We start from the raw sequence: 15,526 nt of genomic DNA, 5'->3' as shown, positions 1-15,526 counted from the left end.
CTATGCTTTTAATGCTAAGACTACTGTGAAGACAAAAAAAATTTTGAATTCAAATTATAAAATCATTTGGTCTGAAAACATAAGGTACTCCACATTTTACCTATTGTAAAGTTTAAAGTCCTTGTGAGAAATTTGAAGTGTCAGCTTTCCTACTCATGTGGCCTACATATTTCAATATCCAATCTCTATTCTGTTTAATAGTAGGTGCTTTCTGAAGGCTACAGTCCATCACACAAGAAAATACTTCTTCTTACTTATACAAAACATGTGTTCATGCCATTCAATTTCAGAGTACAAATACTAAGTCGACTGGTCTTCATTCTCTTGAAAAGCTAAGCGAGGTAAAAAAAATAATAGCCATAACGTACAGATCACAAAAAAAGTTATTTCTTTTCCATGTGGTTTCCAACAGCCACGATGAAGCCAGCATTGGGTGCTGAGTGAGTGTCATGTGGGTTTTCCAGGGCCCAGGGCAGCCGTGCTCAGCAGCAAGGACATCATTTCTCAGGTTGCTTAAGAAGTCAAACCCAGGCCGGGCGCGGTGGCTCATGCCTGTAATCCAAGCACTCTGGGAGGCCGAGGCAGGCGGATCACGAGGTCAGGACTTCGAGACCAGCCTGACCAACATGGTGAAACCCCGTCTCTACTAAAAATACAAAAATTAGCCAGCCTGGTGGCGTGCGCCTGTAATCCCAGCTACTCAGTAGCCTGAGGCAGGAGAATCACTTGAACCCAGGAGGTGGAGGTTGTGTTGAGCCAAGATCACGCCACTGCACTCCAGCCTGGGCAACAGAGCAAGACTTGGTCTCAAAGAAAAAAACAAAGAAGTCAAACCCTGTCTCTCCTGACCCCATAACCTCTACATGCTCCACCTTGATTTCCAGAGGCTTGAGACCCCAGATGTCCCTTCTGTAGCTTAATCAAGTCATCTGGGTTGGTTTCTCCACATTGCTTTGGCACATGTACTTATAAATGGGTATCTCAAAGGGGAAACCGAATCTTTCTCTTGAGAGGCAGCATGGTGGAGTGATGGCCTCGGGCTTAGCCTGGGATCCAATGCTGACTTCAACACCTAATGCCTTACCATCTTAGACAAACTATCTCATCCCTCTGTGCCTCAGTTTCCTCATTTGTTAGAAGAGATAATGATTGCTTCTACTTCATAGACTTGCCATGAGGAATCAATGAGGTCATAAAGAGAAAGAATTTAGACTAGTTTGGCATATAAAAAGTGCTCAATAAATTTTTTGATGTTATTATTCAGACTTGAGAAATGTTGTGCACAGCTTTGGTTAACCCACCTGGGGAGAGTAATATTCTTGAGAGAGAGAGTTTTGAATGTAGTTCAGAAATAATTAAATGCCTTCCTTGATTGAAATAGAAAGGCAATTAAGACAATGAAGTATTTTTCTCTGTAGTATCTAGGACATATTTTCTCATTTTCCTTTTGTAATGGGAAAATGTAAAACTTGGTGAAACTTTCTCAGAGTAGAGACAAATTACTCATTCTGAGGTCAATTGTTCCCCAACAAATACATTTCAAACAGGGAAGGTAGGTAAAATTCTAGAGGCCTCGGAATTCAATGCTGGAGTAGAATGATGTTTAGGACTCAGGCAGCCCAGATTACTAGTGTTGCCAGCCATATGATTTTGGAAAAGCTCTTTAATCCCTCTGGGTCTCAGGCTTTCTAACTATAAACTAGGGGTAAAAATATCCACTGGCAATGGTGATGGTGTTAGGGTGACAGGAGACAGGCTGTCATTGTTACTACATGGTAGCTAAGCAAAAACCCAGAACTGACTTTACAATGGGTTCCAGGGACTGACTAAAATAGGGAGAAACATGTTCACATAAAATGGACCCAGTAGCCAAGCTTCTTTCATTCTACCCAAGAAAACCATCTCACAGGCCAGGTGCGGCGGCTCACACCTGTAATCCCAGCACTTTGGGAGGCCGAGGCAAGCGGATCACCTGAAGTCAGGAGTTCAAGACCAGCCTGACCAACGTGGTGAAACCCCATCTCTACTAAAAATACAAAAATTAGCTGGGCATGGTGGCAGGCGCCTGTAATCCCAGCAACTCGGGAGGCTGAAGCAGGAGAATCGCTTGAACCCGGGAGGCAGATGTTGCAGTGAGTCGATGTCGTGCTATTGCACTCCTGCCTGGGTGATAAGAAAAAAAAAAAGAGAGAGAAAGAAAGAAAGAAAATCATCTCACAGATACATGTATCTTATTATCTGGGATGGGGCACAAAACATCTCAAATATGTGTCTAGGAATAGAGCAGTGGAATGAAGGAGGCGGAGGCAGTGACAACTTAGAATGTTGTAGATGCTGTATCCATTAATCTCTTCATACACATCATTATTTTTCTGATGGGAATTGTATTATTTCATTAATGGGTATTGGGAAGGCTCTGGAGAGGGTAAACAGATGAATAATCCACAGTCCCTGTCTTTAAAGGAACTGTAGGGAGAAAAGGGAAGTATAGTATTTACAGAAAGCCATCTATGTGTTTGAGTATTATATCAGAGCAGGCTATTGTCAAACAGCTCAAAAATTTCAATGACTTGACAAAATAGATGTTCATGTCTTGCTCATACAAAGTCTATTTCCTCATGTAGTAGTTTATGGACACAGATTCCTTACATTCTGTGACTCTGAGATACCCTAGAGTGGGAGTCAGCAAACTGGTTCATGGGTCAATTCCAACCTACCTACTGTTTTTTTTTTTTGTTTTTTTGAGACAGAGTCTCCCAGGCTGTACTGCAGTAGCGCGATCTCAGCTTACTGCAACCTCCGCCTCCCAGGTTCAAGCAATTCTCCTGCCTCAACCTCCTGAGTAGCTGGGATTAGAGGTGCATGCCACCACACCCGGCTAATTTTTGTATTTTTAGTAGAGATGGGATTTCACCATGTTGGTCAGGCTGGTCTTGAACTCCTGACCTCATGATCCACCTGCCTCGGCAAACCTACTGTTTTTAAACATTATTTTTTGTAAATAAAGTTTTGTTGGAACACAGTGACACCTATTCACTTCCCTTTCATCTGTGCTTTGTAGCTGCTCTCACATTGCAATGATAGAGTGAAGCAGTTGTGACAGAGACTGTATGGCCCATGAAGGTTAAAATATTTACCATCTGTCCTGTTATAGAGAAAATTTGCTAAGTCTTGCCAGAGGGCATCGGAGTCCAGTGTTAGATTCTCTGATTCAGCCCACAGAAGGGGGAGAAAAAGAGTGGAAGATTATGCAGGAGGATTAATAGACTATGGAAATGGCTTTCTTCAGTCCCACCTCAGCCTGACTTCAACAGAAGCCAGGAAATGCAGCCTTGCTATTGCCTGGAAGGAAAATGCAAAGCAGTTCTCCACAGACTGGTACTGTGCTAGACTCTTCCATTCACTCTCTCCTTTTTGTTCATCAAAACAACCCTTTAAGCTGGGCATGGTGGCCTGAGCCTATAGTCCTAGCAACTTGGGAGGCTGAGGCAGGAGGATCACTTGAGCCCAGGAGTTTGAGGCTACTATAATCTTTGATCACACCTGTTAACAGCCACTGCACTCCAGCTTGGGCAACATAGACCTTGTCTCTAAAAAACAATCAAGCAAACAAAAACCAAAGACAGAACTGCTTTGCAAATGAAATGAGTTATCTGAGGTTCAGAGAGGCTAAGCAACTTGCCTCAAGGTCACCCAGCATCAAAATATTTGTAGTTGTAGTAGCGATAAGATTCTCATCATACTTGTGCTATTCTTTCTGAAAAATCTTTTTTAATTGTGGTAAAATATATTAATACTTAACATGATATGTACTCCTCTAACTATTTTTAAAGTGTGCACTTCAGTGGCATCTGAAATGTGTTCTTGAGAGTGGGAAGTTTCCTAGTTGTTAATAAGAAATTTAAAACTTAGGGTTTTCATTTCAATGATAATCTTAAAAAGTTAAACAGATTCATCTGGGCAATACCTTTAAACTGAAGACTGACATGAAATTTCTGAGCTTAAATTTTAGTTTATGTTTATTGGTGCCAACGGTAATTCTGAATTGCCATAGGCTGGTAAGAAGGGGCTGAAATGGATTCGATACTGAAATTATTCCTTTATGCTTTTCCTACATACTGTGAACTAAGGAATGTTTTGTGGTAGTTCATAAAAAGAGAAAAGTGGTGGAAGAATTAAGTCATTACAAATGACATAACTATAAAGGTATGCCATATCCAAAAGAATCTACTCCACTGAATTCAAAACAATGTTGATATTTGAGAGGCAATTCAGTTTCCACAAAACAATGTCATCCAGTATATTTTATTATTGTTTACTTACAAATCTTTGGTTTTGTGGGGGTTTTCTTTTTCATTTAGTTTGCAATGTAGTTTCACCGTTGTTTAAGCATTGTTATGCATGAAGAATTGATCTCTAGTTTTATGCTTGTGCATATTTAAGTTACATAATAAAATTAGTTTAAATAAAAACATGAGAGGTTTCAAATACTTTCTCCTTGAAAGGTATGTGTCTATGGCTGAAGTATAAGAGTGTCTACCCTACAGAGATAGTTCTCTTTTACAAAAGATTTAAATTTGAATTAGGAAACTGTGCCAGTGAAGACAAGCTAAGTTCAGCTGCAGTAACAAGCAAGCCAGAAATCCGAGTGGCTTAAACCACTTGCTTACGTTAAATCCATTGCATATTGGTAAAGAGCTCATGGTGCTTCTTCTGTCTGCCTACAAACTCCTCTTGGTGTTAAAATATTCCATTTACTGAACAAAAACAGCACATAATAAACTGTTCAGAAAAGAAACTTGTTTTTGCTTTTCAGGGATGGACATCTGTATGGCCCTATAGGCGTATATGGTCCAAGAAACTTCTTCTGCCAGTTTCTTCTAAATGTCTGCCTATAAACTTCTCTTTGTGATAAAATCTTCCATTCACTGAGCAAAAACAGTACATGATGAAGTGTTCAGAAAAAAAAAGGTTGTTAATATCTTTCACGCCTGGGTAACTGTATGGCTCTATAGGCACAAATGGGTTTAAGAAACCTCTGCTAGCTGCTTCTACATGTCTGCCTATAAAATCATCTTAGTGTTAAAATCTTCTGTTCATGGAAAGAAAACAGTGCATGATGAACTGCTCAGAAAAGAAGCTTGTTTTTACTTTCCAGGGCTGGATATCTGTATGGATATCAGGACCCAAACTGATCATCATAGCAGGACCCAAACTGATGGATCTACCCTCAGTAATATTTCTGGTTGAGGAGAACCTGCGCTCTGGGGGTTCTCTCACCTGCAGATAAATGCGCTGAATCAACTAAGTCAGACGACCGCACCGAACTTCTAGAAGAGGAGCATAGTCCTCAGGTACAGCCAGGATGAGAGTGAACCAGGCATCTGTTACCAGCGATCATGTCTGCAACAGAAAGCATCCTGCATCTTTTTATAAAAAAGTGCTCCAAGGCATTGTTCCGACACTTTCTATTCCCTACTAAAGCTTCAGACAGCTTTCTAAATTTCATAGGCAGCTGTGGCTTTTGAGTTACACCCCAAATCTGGTGCTTCTTAACCACACGGTATGGGCAGATCTAAACCTGTTCCTCCTCTGTGAAGCGAGGCATAAATGTCAGTTGCATGGTGTGTTGCGAGAAGTCAAGGCAGTAACTCATGTGAAACTTCTTTGTCAAATTTAAATTATTATCCAAATGAAAATATTACAACAATATTATTCTTGGCAGTCAATCATGCCACACCAATACTTGGCAGTCAATCATGCCAGTAATGATTTCACCCTATAGCACTCATCACACAATCAATATTTTCTCACAAAAGTTTCCTGAAAATCCACAGAAAAACTCTTTAGGTTATCAGATAATGAAACCTATAGAGAATAGCTCTTCAATATAGAAGCAAATTTCTCCTCTTGGCTAGAAAATGACAAAGCATTTTACATGGCCCCAAATCTATACAGCACACTTTTCTAGCAGATACCCACGTTTAAAAGATTTGAGGTTTAAGGAAAGAAGTACTATTTTGCCTAAGAAGCAGTTGTTTTAAGTTGAGATCAGTATGAAAAAATGAAAAAAGATTCACAAAATAGTGTTGGGGATGGAGACACAGGAAGATTTTTATACTGTAGCATCAACTCTGAAACTGCTATCACCCAGATACGTCAAAATTCTAGCTTAGTAGAACTGAGTGGTACCCTGAAGTTCATGTTGTCTACTCTTATTTTCTAGTTGTCTTAGCTCAGACAGCTATAACAAAATACCACAAACTAGGTGGCTTAAGCAACTAACATTTATTTCTCACCATTCTGGAAGTTGGGAAGTGTGAGATCAGGATGCCAACATGATGAGGTTCTGGTGAGGGTTCTCTTCCTGGCTTGCAGAAAGCTACCTTCTTGTTGTATCCTCATATGACCGGGAGAGACAGAGAGGGAGAGAGACAGATGGAGAGTGCACGCTAGCTTTAGTCTCTACCTCTTCTTTTAAGGACACTAATCGCACCCTCATGGCCTCATCTTAACCTAATTATCTCCTAATTATCTTTGGGAAGTAATACCATCACATTGTGCATTTGGGTTTCAATATATGAATTTGGCAGGGCAGAGGAGCTGGGCAAGACAGAAACATTCAGTCCATCACACCACATGAGGACAAGAAGGTCTGGAAAATTTAAATGACTTGCCCTAGATCACGTTATTAAATTCAAGTTGATTAGTCAAATATTTTTCCTTTTCGCCAATCTGATATTATAGAATTGAACATGAAGCAGAGAGAAAAGTTCCTTTACGTCTGCATACAGTTGATAATAAAGCCTTTTCTTTTTTTCTTTTTTCTTTTTTGTTTTTGAGAGGGGTCTCTCTCTGTCACCCAGGCTGGAGTGCAGTGGTTTGATCTCGACTCACTGCAACCTCCGCCTCCTGGGTTCAAGCGATTCTCCTGCCTCAGCCTCCTGAGTAGCTGGGACTACAGGCGTGTGCCACCACGCCTAGCTAATTTTTGTATTTTTAGTAGGGACAGGGTTTCGTCATGTTGGCTAGGCTGGTCTCGAACTCCTGGCCTCAGATGATCCTCCCACCTCAGCCTCCCAAAGTGCTGGGATTACAGGCATGAGCCACCATGCCTGGCCAATTGCTAATAAAGTATTTTCTAATCAAAACCTATGTAACTCACTTCATGATGTATCTGCAAGTGGACTAAGGACCCACTGAATATTCTTGTCGAGGTCTAGCAATAATTTTGAGATTCCTTTTAAGTATTTGTAAAATTTAGTTGTTCTCCTTATTTCAGAGGGTTCCAGATGTTTTGACCCTGGGGAAATGTATGAATAGACTAAGAAAATGAGATTCAGATTTCTAGTTGAATGATTTCATTTTCTGATTATTTTATTTAATTAGACATGGCAGTCTACTTTTCACTCTAGGAGAAGAATTTTCAAATTGTCCCCAAAAAGAAAAGAAAAGATGAGTTTCCTTTCTAAGTGTATTATTCCGGAGAGGCTAGGTTATACTGCAGTACAGAAAAATCTCTGGGATTTACAGTAACAAAGGATTATTTCTCATTCTTGCTAAATGTCTGTGGGTGTAGGAGAGGTCTCCACTCCACGTGTCTGTGCCAGGGGTGGGATGCTGATGGAAACTACATCTGGGGGGGCAGCAACAGCTGTGCCACCGGGAAGGGGATTTGGTAAATTGCACAATGGCTCTTCATGCTTCTGCCTGTAAGTGACACATGTAACTTCTGCTAATTCGTTATTTGTCAGAGCAAATCACAAGATCACAGCTAAATGCAGAAGAGTCAGAATACTTCCATCCTTCTATGCACCTGGAAGAAGAAAACCCAAAATTTTGGTGAACGTCTCTAATGGCCACCATAATAGGAATAAAAAAGGAAAACAGAACACACCCCAACTTTGTCAAAACGCCAGTGTCTCACACTATCAATATGAATCAAATTCCCAAATATCCATCAGCTATACAATAAAATATCTTAACACATTATAGAATTTCCTGAATCCATTTCTTCATCTCTATACAAGAGAATTGCATAGAATGTGAAGCAAGTACAATAAAGTAAATTAAACTGGGGCTGGAGTGAAGTTTCTAGAAATGGATCGTGGGCCAGCAAAATGTGGAGGCACGTTTATACCTTTTGTGGATTTTATTAGCCTCATTTCTCAGAGAAGAAATCATGTGTTTATGACATGAAATACTAGTCAACAATCTTTCCAAAATAATTGGACAGTAGGAAAGTTATAGCCGTAACAGGGGAAAAAGTTCATTTTCACCTAATTGCCAATAGGAATGTTTGTTTAATGGGTCACTCTAGAAAGAGATGTTAAATCTTTAAAACTTAACCTTTTTGGGAAATGTCTTAAGGTCTAGAATATGTTCAGACAACCTTCATTTGTTTATTTTATTTGGATACAATCATTTGCTTAGACATGTATTTTTAAACTTTTAATATATTAGTAGTAATACATTATTTTATTTGAGTTTTCTTTTATTTGGATACAATCATTTGCTTAGACACATATTTTTAAACTTTTAATGTGTTGGTAGCAACGATGTTTTCAAGTAGGGAAACACTTAAACTAGCTCAGAATCTCCCCTAAATTAAAAAATAGAGTTTTGTACTTTCCAGAATAATAAGCATTTTCTTTTTCTTTTTCTTTTTTCTTTTTTTTTTGAGGCAGAGTTTTGTTCTTGTTGCCCAGGTGGAGTGCAATGGTGCGATCTCGGCTCACTGCAACCTCTGCCTCCTGGGTTCAAGTGATTCTCCTGCCTCAGCCTCCCAAGTAGCTAGGATTACAGGCACCCGTCACCATGCCCGGCTAATTTTTTGTATTTTTAGTAGAGACAGGGTTTTGCCATATTGGCCAGGCTGGTCTTGAACTCCTGACCTCAGGTTATCCACCTGCCTTGGACTCCCAGAGTTCTGGGATTGCAGGAGTGAGACACCGTGCCTGGCCAATAAGTGCTTTTATAGCCTTTCTTTAAATCTTTCTTGGTAAAGATCTACAAAGCAGGAGGAAATTATGAGAGGCAAAGTCTGCTGGTTTACTGTTTAATTATATCTCTCCCCACTACCCCTTAAATTTTTGTAAGAGAGCAGGGTTAACATTAACACCCTAACCACCATAAACTAAAAATATTTATTATATAATTCATGTCTAAGATGAAAATGAAGATACAACAGTAAGATGATTTCATACAGAGGTGCAGTGAATTCTGTGTGACTAGGGGAAGTCAATTTTGTGTTTTAGGTTTTTTTGTGTGTGTTTCAGTAGTTTCGAGTTATTATAATTACTGAATAATGACTAGAATGCTATATATCATGTAATTCACATTTTTTTCTCATTTAATCCTCCACAGTAAACCTAGTTTTAGAACTTAGGAAACTGAGGATGAAGTGACTTGACCAAGGTCTCCTAGCTACTTAGCAGAGGAATACTCTTTAGAGATAAATAATTGTAGTGACATTTCAATCAAAGTATCTAATAATTGCAGTGCCTTCCCACACCCAACTCTCTAGGAGAAGAAATAATTTAAATGATACATTTATTCATAAACACACAAGTACTCATTCTGTGTCTTTTCCTATCACAAAGCCTACGGATATAGAGCTGAATAAGTCTGCAAGACAGAGGTTAAGAAAAGTTGGCTCTGGCATCAGACAAGCTGACTTGGATGAGGCTCTGCAATGCTACCTTGGATGGGTACTTATTTTCTCTAACCTCAGTTTCTTCATCTGCAAAATGGGAAACAATATTCGTGCTTTCCTCATGGTTTTGCTAGGAAAATGAAATAAGACAATATGTTTTTGCACAGTACAGTGCATTAAACGCTCCATAGTATGCACTTGATATATATTAGATTTTATTGTTGAATAAGCAAGGATAGCCATGGCTCCTCTCAGAGAAGCTCCCTGATTAGGGAGAGGAGAAAAACGTTTAAATAGCATTTCCTGTCCAATGTGATGTGAGCAGTAGGGAAACCAGGGAAAGGCACGAATGACTGCCTTGGAAAAGTCTAAAAAGGTTTCATAGAGGTGACTTTTGAGCTGGTGATTTTAGGGGGAGCAGTGCTTCACCGGATGGAGAAGGAGGTAGACATTCCGGCTATGTCCAAACGTGGGGTGGAAAGGCGTGTTTGGGGACCTCAATACTCAGGATAAGGGAACATTGGAGAGAGAGAAAGGGAAATAATGAAAGTGCATGGAAAACCAGTAAGTGTGGGACCTTGGGGGCTTGGACCAGAAAGGGCCAGCCTTCCGTGGCCATGAGGGAGGGAAGCTGGAGGATCGCGAGGTGGCGCTGTGGCTCCACCTTAAGGGAAGATTCTGGCGCTCGCGGGTCACCCGCACTCCCAGGGCAGCCTGGGAGAGGTGGGACAGCGCAGTCTTGGTGGGTTTGGCATCTTCACGGCAGCTGCCAAAAAATGACGTTGATAAAGATAATAAATACATAAGCAAATAAACCGGAAGCCTTCCCTTTTAGGACACACGGCAAGCATCAATAATCAGAGACCGTCGGCGAGGAAGGATTAAGAGCACGGAACTGTCCAGCAGGGACCGTTCCCAGCTCAGTCCGCGTAATCTGTAGGCCCGCAGCGGGAACCCGCATCGCATGCCGGCAGCTGAGCTGTATGCTAACCCGCGTCTTCGGGCGGGCCCTGCGCCCCGCAGGCGTCTCCCTAAAGCCAAAGTCGTAGCAGTCTGCACGCCTGCCCTTGGGCCCTCGGTCCGCACTCTGCCTGGACCTAGATTTTTTTGGATTTTTTTTTTTTTTTTTGCTGAATTTCATACGTACACGTGCACACAAAACCACGTGTGAGTTCAGGCTCACACACGTTTACGATGCTCTTGCACAATACACACGGACTTTTGTAAATGCACACCCCACTCACTTAGACACGTCTACACATGACACGTGCACACACTATACACATGCGCACTCACGCCCGTGTGCACCAATGCCTTACGCACCCACGCACACATTCAGCCAAGTGCTCGCCGTCACCGGCACAAACACACACTTACTGCACCGGCCCACAAATGTGCAGCCACTTTTCGCACATGCAAACATATTTGCACATTCACATCATACACATCTCGCGTCCCAGTAGCCAACAAAGACCTCGCAGCACGCAAAGGTGTGTAAATATTCAGCAAATTGTCCCTCGAAGGAAGTATGCGCGCAAACTTTTTGTTATCCAGGCATCTGGAACTTTTCTGCTAAACTCGCCCTCCCTCCTCCAACTTTCCCCGGAATAAACAGGCCTGTTCCTCCCAGTCTCCCCTCTGAGAATGTTTTAAGGCCAAGGTTTCTTCCATAAGGTTTGTGCTACTGAAGGGACGCTAATTTTCAAATCGCTAAGAAGCTCCCTTCTCCCATCCCAGAGCCTCCTTCTACCGAGGGAGCAGGGACTTTCCCAGATCGGACTCCAATCTCGTGGACTAGGGGACTGTGTGCAAGGGCCACCGGGTGGGATATGATCGCGCCCTAGGGCATCCTCGGACTTAAAGATCCTTTCCGGCAGTGCCCCCAACTGTATTCTGCCGACTCAGAATGACTTCAGCTTTTAGCTATCTATGGTCACGCCAGGGCGGAATCAGCATCTCCCCCATTAAAGCACATCCGCAAGTGTCCAGATTTCTGTCCTTCGATGGGCGTCAGGAACATCCCCGCAAAGTCAGATACTTAGTCTGTTCCAACAGGCGAGCTTGCGTGAGCTCTAAGATCTCATCTAGGACTGGGAGAGAGAAGTGACTGACAGGAGGTCACATAGTAAATGTGGCAGAGCCGGGGCCGGGGCTGGCACGTCCCTGGCGCGCTCTGTCCCTGAGGGACAGGAGAGAGAGAAGCATATCGGTAACTGACCACGTGAATGCGCATTCAGTACGCGCATTAGGACGTTTCATAATCTTCCCCTTTCATCTCCCTCCTCTGCTCCCTGCCCTCAGGAGGCACCGTGCGCGCTCGCTCCTTTTTCTTCCCGGATGCGGAACCCGGGCCCAGGAGCTCCAGAGCCAAAGGACACTTGAGCGTTTGGGGGCAAGAGATTCGCGCCACAGCTGGGTGGACGGTTTGGCTCTATATTTAAGGGGACAGGCTCTGGCGATATTCTGACTTGACGACTTTATTAGCTGTTGGCCGTGGACAAGTTTTTCAACTTCGCTCACGGGGTCTCCGTTTGCTCACCTGTAAAACGCCAGAGTGGTCTTATCTGCCGTGGTCTGTGGCGGATATTCAGTGAGTTCCTGCCCGTAAAGCCTTCAACAAATGGGATCTATAATTATCTGGGGCCGCCCGGGGGGAAACCCAAGAGAGTTGGCATGCTCGCCCCAGAAAGACCTGTAGGAACCCCTTGCCCCAGGCTTCTGGCCCTATCAGACTAAGCGCTCCCAACCTGGGACGGAGCCCCGCGGTGGTGTTTGCTTGGTCTCTATCTCCTAGCCGTCTGTGGGTGTCTTTGTCCTTCTCTAGGCCTCAGTTTCCCTGTATGTACCATGGGGGGTGGGAGGTGGATGTGCGCTCCCAGGGCCGGGAAGTGTCGGTCATACTGGGCCAGCAGAGGAGGCCTTCTCTGGAGCGCAGGGAGTCGGAAACAGAAATCAGATTCTGGATTTCCAGTGGACCCCTGGCCTGCTACTCCCACGCGTTCCCCGAGGACTGCGCATGGAGATCACCGAGGAAAAGAGCCACGGTTTTGAGGGCTGGCGGTGTGTCACGGTGTTCGGCCGCTCGCGCCATCTTTCGGGTGCAGTTCAGGGGCCCCGCAGAGCCGCGCCTTCGCGCAGGTCCCGGCTTTCCCAGGGCCCCGGGCCGCCACCCACTCCTATTCTCCTCCACCGGGCAGCGCTGTGGCCCCTGCTCCTCTCCACCTCAACCCCGACTCCAGGCTGCTGGTCGGCTCCTCTGGAGCGGCCGCAATCTGAGGGACTTTGCGCCTTGGCTTAGGTCCTTCCATCTTTCTTTTCCCCTTTCCCTTCCCAACACTGAAGTAGGCATCTGTCCTCCCGCCTCGTTCGAAGCTGTCCCTGGCAGGTGGCGAGGGAAGGGGGCACGTCCCGGGACGGTTTGCCCTTCTGGGGACGCGCCCTCACAAGGGGAATGCAGATCAAGAGAATTTTCCAAGTGACAGGTCCCAAGTCTGGCCTCCTGGGGGCGGACGAACAGAGACGATTCCCTCTTTCGCTGGGACCTTTCCACGGGTCTTAGTTTGGCTGTATTTATCTAGTCTCTTCTCTTTGGGGAGACCGGTGTGTTTCTACTGGAGTCCCCAGAAATTACTGGTAGATGTTACCTTTCAGGAAGGAGAATTGATTTCCCTGTGCCTCAAGAGGGTTGGGATAGCCAAGGAGCAGAAGGTCAGGCTGGGTAGGGAGGGCTTGCACACTGCCCTGGGCTTCCTCCAGGCCCAGGTCAAGAGATCCCGAGAGCTGGACAGCCCTGCCTACCGCTGGGAGCATCTGAGGAGCTGTGTATCCTGAACTCCCACAGCTGCAGAAATTTTGAGGAGCTCAGCAGGGAAACTAGGCTCCAGGGGAAACCCCAAACCTCTCTAGTTTTTCCTTCCAGGTGTAAACTCATTCTGCTGTATTTTTTCCCCATGCAAGTCTTTTTTCCTCATGCCTTCCTTCCCTTCCTTCTTTCTCTCAGAGATGATATATATTCAAAAATCAAGAGTTTCCAAATAACTTTAAATACAGATCCCAGGCACCAACACAGGAGGTTCTGATTCTGTGGGTCAGAATAAGGCCTGGAAATCTGCATTTCTAACAAGTGCCTGCACTCTTGCCCATGTGATTAGCCTGATTAACCCAGTTTGGGGATTACTATTATAAACTACCCTAAAGTCAAATCACTCATATGCCATAAAGCCTAGGCAATGCTGTACATACTAGAATATCTCATTACAGGATACCTTTACCATAAAGTACATACCTAAGGTAATTGTGATGGATAGTGCTTGAAGTATCTGCTTTCAGGTATGATGGCAATCACCCTCTACACACATGCTTTGTCTCTGGAGGTAGTGCTACCCTCACATGAAGATTTAGAAGTATTTAAGAGGCTCTTCTTCAAAGTTTAAAATTACAATTGCTGGCTCAATATTCACCGGAGAAAATCCACAAAAAAACTACTGCTCTGCTGGCCTGTGTGTCATTTCCAGTTTTCTGTCACTCACTCTGTCTCTCTTCCAACCTTCTCTTTAGCCTCCTTCCTACTTAAACATTTATTACAGGATGAGAAAGCCAGGTTGAAAGCACAAGGACACCCAGAAGAAAAGCTATGAATACACTCTGCTTGATTAAAATAAAGCACACTCACCACCCCAGGTGAGGTAGGTGCTGCCTCTGCACAGCCAAAGGAAATTAGTCTTATCAAAATATTCCTGCCCCCTTTTATTTTTCTTCCTTCTCTAGCCTGGCAGGTATGGAAATTGCCTCCCTCGTATTTAGGTCCTGGAGAGACTGGCTCTGGGGTAGAAATTGAGCTGCTCAAGACTTCTTGCTTTGTGCCACTTTCTCATTTGGGTGAGTCAGCTTCAGGCTCTAAACAAACGCATCCTTTGCAGATGCTTCTAGATTCTGCTCAACCCCAGAAATCTTTCTGCTGTTTGTCTCTTGCTGATCCTGGACCTGAGGGTGTCTATGCTTTTCCTTTCCCTGGCACTTTTGTCACCTTCGTTTGGCAGTGATCTGCTCCCTTATTTTGTGTCCCTCACCACTGGAGACACCCCACCAGACTCAGCTGGGAGTCCTGCAGTTGAGGACTGTTTACTGGAGAGTAAAATGGAGGTTCAGGCAGATAAAGAGAAGGAGGCCTGGGCCTTTTGCCAGGGCTATATGGGACCCATTGATAGGATGGGTGGGCTTTGCTTCCTCATCTCCTTACCTTCAAGGATCCTCTCGGAGCTGGAGAATATGGCCCAGGCAGGGGGAGGGATTGACTCTGGGGACCCCCTTGGACCTGGAGCATCAGGTTAAGTTTGGAGCTTTAGAAAGTTTTTAGCAGGCCAAGTTTCAATTGTGCATTTAAATACTATAGAGACTGAAAATGTTCACATACCTATCCCCACAAACCTACAGCCCTTCAAGTCTCTCCACCATTGTACCCTTCTTCAACATGAACGCTATGTTAGGAACCTTGTAAATGCTATGGGGATCCCGAAAGAGCAGACCAATCTCTTCAGGGAAGTCCTGGAAGACATGGCATTAATTATGGTACCAGGGGAAAGTGCTCAGCACACAAGAGGTCTAGATTACATGTGTGAGAGCTGGGCAGGCCTTGTGCACAGGAGATAAAGCAGTGTTTGAGGACAGTGGCCATGCACTGCAGGCCAGGACCACACTCTTTCATCCAGTTTAGGAATCAGGAAGTGGCTCCACTGCTCTGCCAAGAGCACAAAGCATAACTCTTGCCTGTCTCTATTCAACATGGGCATGTGTACTTTTCCATCACTGACCCCATGAGCTTCCTAAATCAAAGGACCAAGGAAGGCCAGCAGAAAGGGGACCTGGATTTCT

The sequence above is a fragment of the Pongo abelii genome, chromosome 4 (genome assembly GCF_028885655.2).
Source record: "Pongo abelii isolate AG06213 chromosome 4, NHGRI_mPonAbe1-v2.0_pri, whole genome shotgun sequence".
Lineage (NCBI taxonomy): Eukaryota > Metazoa > Chordata > Mammalia > Primates > Hominidae > Pongo > Pongo abelii.
Note: the sequence above shows the minus strand (reverse complement) of the source record.